This window comes from Limulus polyphemus, unplaced genomic scaffold, assembly GCF_000517525.1.
Source record: "Limulus polyphemus unplaced genomic scaffold, Limulus_polyphemus-2.1.2 Scaffold907, whole genome shotgun sequence".
Taxonomy (NCBI): domain Eukaryota; kingdom Metazoa; phylum Arthropoda; class Merostomata; order Xiphosura; family Limulidae; genus Limulus; species Limulus polyphemus.
In genome coordinates, this window is record NW_013666517.1 from 32,202 (window position 1) to 42,473 (window position 10,272).

The 10,272-nt window shown below is 32.4% G+C and overlaps 1 long non-coding RNA gene across 1 annotated transcript in view; it reads right to left on the reverse strand.

Annotated features, from left to right (window-relative positions):
* Positions 1 to 1,867: 1,867 nt before the first annotated feature.
* The window catches only part of LOC111086185, a 55,793-nt gene continuing 47,388 nt past the window's right edge, over positions 1,868 to 10,272 (reverse strand). Inside the window, exons 2-5 of the long non-coding RNA XR_002610938.1 lie at positions 4,631 to 4,708; positions 3,469 to 3,553; positions 2,703 to 2,895; positions 1,868 to 2,091 (exon numbers count right to left, since the gene is read on the reverse strand). This is a non-coding gene — a long non-coding RNA (uncharacterized LOC111086185). The remainder of the gene's footprint in view (positions 2,092 to 2,702; positions 2,896 to 3,468; positions 3,554 to 4,630; positions 4,709 to 10,272) is intronic.

Sequence of the window (10,272 nt, forward strand, 5' to 3'; positions counted from 1 at the left end):
GAATTACACTTGACGATGGCGATTTCATCTGATCATTATGGAATAGATCACATTATTCTCTATTAATAATTCATTTGTTTATTTGTTATTAAGGCCGAGGCTGCATAATGGGTATTCTGTGATGTACCCACCATAAGTATCGAAACCCGTTTTTTAGCGTCATAAGCTCGCAGACCTGCCAATGAGTTACCGGAAGGGAAAATACTTAATATGTGTATGTATATATATAATTATTATAGCAGGAAAATTTGGCACATTTTTCTAAAAACGCCAAATTAATATTCAAACAAAAGAAAAATGCTAATATATTAAGCACACAGTTCGAAACCGTAAACCTTTTTTTCATGGTGCGTGAATACCCTTATTATACGTAGACAATGTGAATACCCTTATTATACGTAGACAGTGTGAATACCCTTATTATACGTAGACAGTGTGAATACCCTTATTATACGTAGACAGTTTTAACCAAAAGAATAATCATATAAGCTTTCCCACCACATTTTGGCCCGGCATGGCCAGGTGGTTAGGCCGCTCGGCTCACAATCTGAGGGTCGCGGGTTCGAATCGCCGTCACACCAAACATGCTCGCTCTTTCAGCCGTGGGGACGTTATTATGTGACGGTCAATCCCACTCTTCGTTAGTAAAAGAGTAGCCCAAGAGTTGATGATGCCTTCCCTCTAGTCTTACACTGCTAAATTAGGGACGGCTAACGCAGATACCCTTCGTGTAGCTTTGCGCGAAATTCAAAACAAACAAATAAACCCACCACGTTGTAACCTTACTGCGGTTAAACACATTTAAATGTTTGGTTTTCATTCAATGAAACATTACAGGAACGTGGTGGGATTGCAGTTAATTTTTTTTTATCTATATATTTATTTTAAACTAAGCTTTGCAAAAAATGTTTCAGGGGGCTGTATTCTAAACATATTACTAAGATAGAGTACGTATTTCACGATTACAAAAACAAACGTGCATAAAACTGCAACTTAATTTTATATTTTTCCGTTCTTTCTGCCCTTGGTGATAAGTTTCACAGCTTGCAATGCTAACATTCAGGTTTCTATACACTCGGTGAGCAGATACTCCATTGTGTAACTTTATACTTTTCTTTTGCAATATATTTGTTCAATTGCAGACTTCCCAGATGACATTAAAATAAATATATTTCCATCATACTTATAAGTTGAAGTATGGGTATAAATCTAAAAACAATTAATTTCGAGGTTCAGTGCAAAGTACGGGAGTAAACAGTTGATATTTTTAGCTGCGACATAGCCGATCATAGAATGGCTCTGAGTTTTTGTTTTTTTAGCCACGGATGAACGGCTCTGAATTTTGTTTTTTCAAATTCAAACTTTTAGCTCATAGTTCCGTCATCTCTTGACCGATATGAAATCTAATTACAGTTTTCGACTCACGAGGTCAAACTCTTTCGATTGATCTATTTGACCATGCCCAAAGTCTCATAGATTAATTTATTCTTATCCTGCATAAAAGAATATCATTTTGAGGGTAGACTAGTAGAAATCCTCAGAAGTAATAAAATTGAATCGGCTGTACGCGTGACCTATGCTTGGTACTGCTGGCTACAAAAATATAGCTAATAAAAAGGAAAAAAAAGTCACATAGATTAATTTACAGTGCCGCAGCTATTAAGGATTTCCTCTTCTTTTATTTTGTAAGTAAGGATATATCATTTATACACACACACGCATATATGTATATTGTTACGCCTCTGTGTTCGTTGGTTAATTTTCCGTAGAAATTCTTTCCAAAAAACTTCAGCAATACAAGTCCGTTCTTAAATAAAACTCTTTTATTATATCTCAATACAACTTTGCAATACACTTAATTTCCACAGTCACTTTAACTTAAACACACGCTAGAATTCACAACGATTCACGCACTTTAGTTACGGCTTGACTCTGTCTCTGTATCTCTCTGTCTGCAATTATCCCCGCCGTCATTTCTTGTCGGTGTTAAATATACAAAATAGAGGGCGTCTGGCAAACACTACGACGTTTGACAGGTTCCTCGATCTTTCTAGAACTCCAGCGCATGCTCCCAGCGTCGCGAGACTTCGGCTGTCGTAACAATATGAGTAATTACCTAATCTCGTTGTGCACTTGCTGTAATAAGTGCGTTTTAAAGCAATTCTTAAAATGATTTATTATACGATATTATTTAAACTATAGATTTTGATCTACCATAAATCTCTTGGCCAGCTGAGCTCAATTGATTACTGTTTATAACCTAATCGTTATAGTTTTCTTTTGTACTGATTTATAATGTTATATACGTCTCATCAATCGGCTTCATTAACTTACAATATTTCTTTCGATTCTCATCTGTATAGTTTATTTACTTTAATCAGAGGTATTTATTAATAAGTTGTGCTAAGAATAAAACTGACAAAAGATCATTTAGTATTTACTTCACAAACTGAAGGGCATCCTTAAATATATCAACACAAATCACACAAAACAAAGTACACGCGATTAAATACAACTAACTGATACCGTTTCTTTCGAAAACATCAATACTTTACAATGAAGCAGTAAATGATACTTTTATCTTGGTAATATTAGCTTACTATTGAATAAGACTTTTTTAATCTAACATATATTCAGTCCTGGGGTTGAGCAGGAATATGTGTAAAAAAAAAACGATTTCTTAACTGAAGTCATGCACGTACAGGATTGTAAGTTCTGTACTCTATTTAAGCAATGTACGAAGTTAACGTTGGCCTTCTGACCCTGGACCAGTAAACGTGATGACGGATCACTATTTCCGGTTATCTTCAAGTTAGCAGACACTGATGTACTCAGATATTTATCAAGTTGTTGATAGGTGCCACACCGTAGAACAAGCTACCTATTAAAGCGAAACTTAAAAAAAATCAATTTGGTAATGAGTATAGTTAACAATATATATATATTTTTGCGGTCTTATTTATAAACAACCTCTGTAATAAAAGCATAATAAGAAATAAAAAACAACAATAAATTTGGACATATTGTTACGTCTCTGTTCGTTTGTTAGTTTCCATAAAAATTCTTTCCGAAGAAGCTTTAGCGATACATGTCCTTTCTTAAATAAAACTAGTTTATTCTTTCTCAACTTTGCAATACACTTAATTTCCACAGTCAGGCTATAACTTAAACAAACGCTATAATTCACAACGAACGATTCACGCACTTGACTCAATTGTCCGCCTCTATCTTTGTCTGCAATTCAATTACATTCCGTCGTTGCCGTCAATTCTTGGCGGTCTTATATACATGAATACCGCATACCTAGTAAACACTCGAGCATTCACGAACCTTCGAGAATATGATGTATTACTAGCGTCACGTGACTACCGCTGTCGTAACATTAGTTTATAAAAGAAAAAGTAAGTGCAAAATTCTTGTATTTAAATAAGTTCATCATATTTTACAACAAAAACATTTTATACTCACTATTCAATAAGATTAAACTGTGCCCAACATACAGCAATCAATCAAACGTTCAAACAGGGTCATCTCTACTAGACATTGTTGGCTCCTTAATATAAAAACATAGATTTTTTTAGGACTGTAACTTAACTGATAATGTTTTATGACTTTATCATATTTCTCTTACTACAATAAACTTTACTAGTTTTCATAAATCTTAAAGCAATTTCGTTGATGTTTAAAGTGAAAAAACTAAAACTGTATTATTATGTTATATGGTATAAATAACACTAGCACTAAATAAATAACAGTGGTCTTTGGGATAAATCTAATTATGTTGGTGACTGTCTGACATGGTTTTTATGTAAAGTTATATGAATGCTCTTTATAAATAGATTCACGTAAAACGATAGATATATCTTTTCTCATCAACCACTCCTTTTGTCAGGATTTTGTCACAATTTACAAGTATATCACTGTACTGAAAACGTCCACTATGATATATACGGTACTTAATGTTCCAATGACAGAGTGATGTAGCATTACAGTATTTAACTCATTTTCTGATATATTCTCATTACCTACGTGAGAATAATCTAATTTTTACTGTTACAGTTAATGTTCTGTATTTTTATATATATCAGACAAAATATATTAGTTCTTTTTTTCATTATGTTCAAATATTGCACAACGATAGAACAGGTTGCTTCTCAAGTTGAGGTCATTGACTGTCATCTGACTTATGAACAGAGGCGTAAGAACCAGGAGGGGGGCTGTGGCACTCCAACTTTTACATAAATGACTTATATAGTAACTGTAAATTACATTATCATATTAATTTTCTTGGGGGGCATTCCCCCAGACTCCCCTAAATTGAGCTCCTTTTGACAGCATAGGAGCTGCTAAAAGCAGCTCCTTATGCTTTCTATCTCTCATTGCAAAATCTGGATGTCTAGCCAAGCACCTCCACTTTGCTACTCGTCCCTATGACACTGCTAATGAGCATAGGCCATTAGAAGAGCCTAACTAAGTTAAAAGTTTACAAGAATTGTACACTAACTGAAATGTATTAGACTTTTATGAAAGTTAATTTAATCTTGGCAATCCAGTATTTTAAAATTCATACATGTTTCATTTTATTTTATTCCAAAATATCAAAGGGTATCAAGCTGTCAGTGGAACTTACCCTTTAGATAAATTTGAAGAACACAACCTAAGTTATAAGATGGATGAACCTGATATTTCTTTGCATAACAGCTACACCCTGAAGAAGATAAACTATGTATAGATCTTTGTAAGTCATAATTGTAAGCAATAGTAGTTTTAAACTAAAAATACGTGAGTTCTTGAGCAAAAACAGAAAAGAACTTCTTCCTAATATACCATCAAATCCTGAGAGTGTCATGAATTTACATTACGCTTCCTGTATTATTATGTAAAGTGGAAGAATAGATGAATTCGTATTTTTTTAGTGACTCTTAAGTTCAGTGATGTACAACATATTTTAGATGTTAAGTATATTTTGTAATGATAAACGGTAAAGCGTGAGGTATTTATAAAATCTGAAAGAATCATATTTTTGTAAACCATGTCTTTTATCGTAAGTAGCAATAAAATTGAAATATTTTGTCTAGAACGTTTACACTAGCCAAACAGTATGCCTGTGTACTTATACCACTAGAAACCAAGTTTGAAACATTTATTAACAAAACTTCAAGTTACAGAAAGACGAATTTATCTATGATTTATAACAAATAATGTGCATACATTCTACTTCTGAAGCCTTTAAGAACAAAATCTGGCGAGCTGTCAAGTCTGTGATTTTGCTTACATAAATTGATGATAGCATATTAAGCTATGGTGAAACACATAATTTTTAACCCATAGATGAGGGGTAATGTGAGGGTCAAGATCTAATATTCAGCATGATGGGGACAGTGATTTAGTTATGCATTTAAAGTGCATGATATGTTTTGTTTAGTATCTAAAATAAAGCAATATTTATCATATTAGAGCTCGAATCACTTTGAGGAATATGCCTTATGTTTTGTCTATGGTGATTTATTCTATTTGACTAATAACATGCTAGAACAAGTTTTTATCACAGTTATCAGTACATTGGGCTATAGGTCAGTATTTTATAAATTTCCATAAATAGTATATTAGTATATCTTGAAGTTTTGTTAATAAATGTTTCAGTATACTTCTTAAGTGTGTAATTGTACTTGCATATATCAATAATGGCATATGGGGCTATGATGAAACATAAGTTTTACATAAGAAATATAAAAGGAGACTTGTATCAGTTGTTCAAACATACTTGTTAGAAACTGATATTCATGGTATGTAATTTATAATAAAACTAGCCCAGACATGTATAGGTTAATATTTTATAAACTAAAATGTTTGTAGTTTTAGTATAATAATATATTAGTATTATATCTTGACGTTTTGTTAACAAATGTTTTAGTATGTTTGTTAAGTGTGTGATTCTAGTTACATATATTAATGATAGGCCTCGGTAAAACATGAGTTTTATATAAGAAATGCAAATGGAGAATTGTATTAATTGTTCAAACATACAGTACTTTGCAAAAGTATTCACCCCCTACAAATAATGTCACATTTTGATCAAATACAAATAATGTAAACTATTTTTTAATGAACTTGTTTCTATTCAAAACTCTAATGATCAAACTTAACAATGTTAAGTGTATTAGGTAAATTAGCCAATGTGTGTGTGTGAGTGATTAGCCTTAACGGGTGATTTCTATAGTGTGTTTCACAGCTATATTGTAACAACAGAGATAGGAAAAATAATTTGTTTTGTCAATTTGATTCTAAAGTAATTGAATCAGCCTGTGTGGACTTTTGGCGAAAGAAAGAGACAATTATCTAAAGCTCTGGATACAACTATGGCGACCAACCAAAGAAATTAAGTTAAGGAAAACAGGAAGTCAGAAAATATTGATAGTGAAGAGGGTCACTAGGATTCTGGAATATGTTTTTCATTGTATTAAACATCTTCTGTAAGAGAAAAATTTATTTGATGTTTGTATATCATATCTTACTATAAAGATGATCCGTGTGTGTGGGTTTGCATTTATCACCCAAAGGTGGCTGGTTCAATTATCGTAATTTTTTGTATGGTAACTGGAAACTGTTCAACAATTTACATTAGCTATTAGGATATTTACCCAAGAAGAGGAATAAAAAATCTTGAAATAGAAAATATTTTCACTTTTTATGCATTTATGGCTTGTATCACCCATAGTTGGCTAGCTCGATTACCGTAATTCTTTGTATAATAACTAGAAACTATCCAACGGTGCCCACGGACTATTTCGTTTTAAAAATTTTGCCCTAGAAGGGAAATAAAAAAATAAAATAGGGCACATTTCCACTTTTGTACTTAATCAGTTCAATGTCAGTTATTACCTTTCACAAAGCAGGTTATGAAGTTAGCATCTAATGAACTAATTAGTGATTTAATCATAAAAAGAAGGAAAGGGAACGTTATCTAACATATTTACCATTGTCCTGTATATAATTTTTGCTTATTTAACGGATATATTCAATTAGTTGTAATAAAATAGAATGGCATTTCCTCAAAGTCAATAATAAATCTTCTAGCATTAAATGTTGCACCAAAAGTGGAGTGCTATTAAATTGATTTATTCTAGCATATACCGGCACCATATGCTAGCTACTTTCTATATAGTTAAGACACTGCATGAGAAACCATGACAGTTATAACCCTAAATTTGATCAGTATGTACATTTAAGCAGAACCCTTATGACATGCCCTTGGTACAAATATATGGGAAATCTAAAGAATGATAAGTATTCTCACCCAGTGAAGCATTACCATAGTGTTGATTGTTTGTTTGTAATTCAGCACAAACTAGACAATGGGCTATCTGTGCTCTGCCCACCACGGGTATCGAAACCTTGATTCTAGCGTTGTAAGTCCGCAGACATACCGCTGAGCCACTGGGGGCCCATAGTGTTGAAATCTACATTCTGTAATGGCATGGAAGAATTAGCTCCATAAAATGGAAAGAATGACAAAATATTCTCTTGTCCTAACACTTTTGCACAGTGCTGTATAATTATTTTCAAAGTGTTGCTACATAATGAAATATTGTGATTCTTATCAGGTACTATTTAACTGACTGTTTTACGTGTTTAATCACTGTTAATTTTAAAATCATGATTTTTTATTTCTTTTCGTAACACATATCATGTGATATAGTAACACCTTTCCTCAGTTATCTGTATGAGTATACACATAAATACTCTCATTAATATCATAATCTGTTAATATATGTTAGTGAAGCCTCAAATTTGTATCTACATCTTATAAATTTAAATCACTAATTAAATTAAATCTGAAATTTGTATTTCATGCCACTGTATTATTATTTTCTTTTTCCATCAAAAGTATTTATTTGGTGTTTTAATATTATTACACTATTATTTTTACAAGTCTCTAGAATATTTGACAGCAGGAAAGAAACTTAGTAATTTTGGCATAAATAAAAATACAAATACAATAAGTATTAAGTACATAGTATGTTATAATCTCTTATTGATAACTTTGATAGGCTGTTCTGCAGTTTTGTACCAATGAATATTTAAGTGTACTCTTATATTACATAAACTTTAGATTAGTGCATGTTTTGACTTTTCATAATTAGACCTGAAGATGGTAGAATATTAGTAGCTTCCAAGTTAGTTTTATATTCACTAACTACTGTAAGTATTTTGTTCACTTCATTTTCTAATCTTTTAATACAATGTAGTTTGGCAGTTCATTACTTATATTTCACTTGCTATTGTTCAAATTCTTTTCTCTTGTGCCCCTATCACTGTGTACCATTGGAAGGGTTTACTTTTTATTTCAGTTATAATAAGCACTAATGATTTCCCTTTGGATGTGGATTCCTAGTGCTAGGGGAAACTCAAGGGGAAGGTTTTGGTTGTTTGCTTTCTCTGGAATATAAACACACACCCTCGTTTTTGCCATACTTGGCTATGTGTGAAGGAGGGAGAGGATCCTGGTGGTTGTGTGGTGCATAGAATACGTGTTTGGATCATTTTAACACAACGCATTAACTTTGTTAGCCTGTAGATGAGAGACTATGTGATAGCTCCCTCAAGGTTAACCGTCGGGTCAATTGTAGCAATGCCAGACTTGGATATCTTCAATGGATGTTGTAGACATTGTGTTTAGCACTGATGTTTGGGTATAATGCACATGTAACCTTGAATAGTGTATCCATATCCTTTTAGCAAAAGTGCATTCTCTAAAACGTCTATATCAGCTTAATTAAAAAAATATTGGAAACATAATAACTTATACAAAATTCTCACCATTTATGTGTTTGAAGACCACGCTCATGTTATTAAGGAATACAACACCCTCAGACAATCCCATAAATCGTCATTAAAACAGACTAATCCTTCTATTCGTAGCATAGTTTTACTGCAATGATCTCTTATATAGAAAAAACTAACTGGACGACCTTGGCAATCTGGGCAACCAAGAATATCCAAGACGCGAAAACTTAGTACTCCCTTGACCAGTATTCAGCAATTATCTAGAAAATGCATGATATGTCCACGTATAGCATAATTAATTGTTTGATGTCATCATCATTATTTCTATTTGACCTTATATTTTTAAGTTATATGTAAAGTGTACTGTAATCAAGTACTGTAGTTTGATGGTACAAATAAAATGTGAATTTAATAGCAAGGTAAATGTCTTAAAGGCACGCTTGAGAACTTATTAAACAACATCAGATCATGTCACACTTAATGGAAATTGTACTATTAATTTTAGTAGCTTTAAGTATTTGTGTTGTGTATAGTAATTTTGTACAATACAAATAAAATATATGTTGATGCATCATCCATTACAAATTAGTGAATTTTATGATTCGAAAACTGTTTATTATTGAAAAACATATTAATCCTGTGCTAGTCAGATTTATAGTTATGTTGCGTTCGTTATTTTAATGTGAAATGTATTATTGTGCTCAGTAAGTATTGGAAACGTAATGTGCACGTCAGTTATTAACATAAAAGTAATTTGTTTTTTACTGTTTTGTGAAAGATTTGGTTTCAAAATTGATCCAACTTTTACACTATAGAGCCTTGTGTACTCTACAGTTCGTACCATTACCACTGATCATCATAATATTTGTACAATACTAGATCACTTTATGACCCCCCCCCTCCTTCATGTCAAAATGAAAGTTTTATTGTGATAAATGACGTAGTTTGATGTTATACTAATACTGTGTAAATTACTTTAATATGTGGTAGCATAGTAAACTTAATCATACTGTTGAATATAAAGAAAGGTATTTACTTGAAGTAATGGCGGTTAAACTTGTGAGAGTACAGCAGTTAAATAAGATTTATAGTAAGGTGAGAAGACAAAAATAAAGTTTGAGTAAAAGGTTAAGAAAACAAAGTTATGATTTCTAGCTTTAAAAAAATCCGCAACCTTTCGAAGAATCTGGAAAGAGGTCAAAGCAGTTCAGGACAAAAATAATTTGCCTTTGAAGCTGATCTTCTGATAGATTGTTTTAGTACAAATTCATGACAAGTGCTAGTAAAATATTTAGACCTGAATACGTATTTCATAGCACAAGCTGTGCAAGACGTTAATACGTATTTCATAGCACAAGCTGCGCAAAACTTTAATACGTATTTCATAGCACAAGCTGTGCAAGACTTTTATACTGTTGCGTCAGCGAGGTCACATGACTAGTGTCACGCGACTTCTCTCGAACCTTCGTGAATTGTCGGGAGATT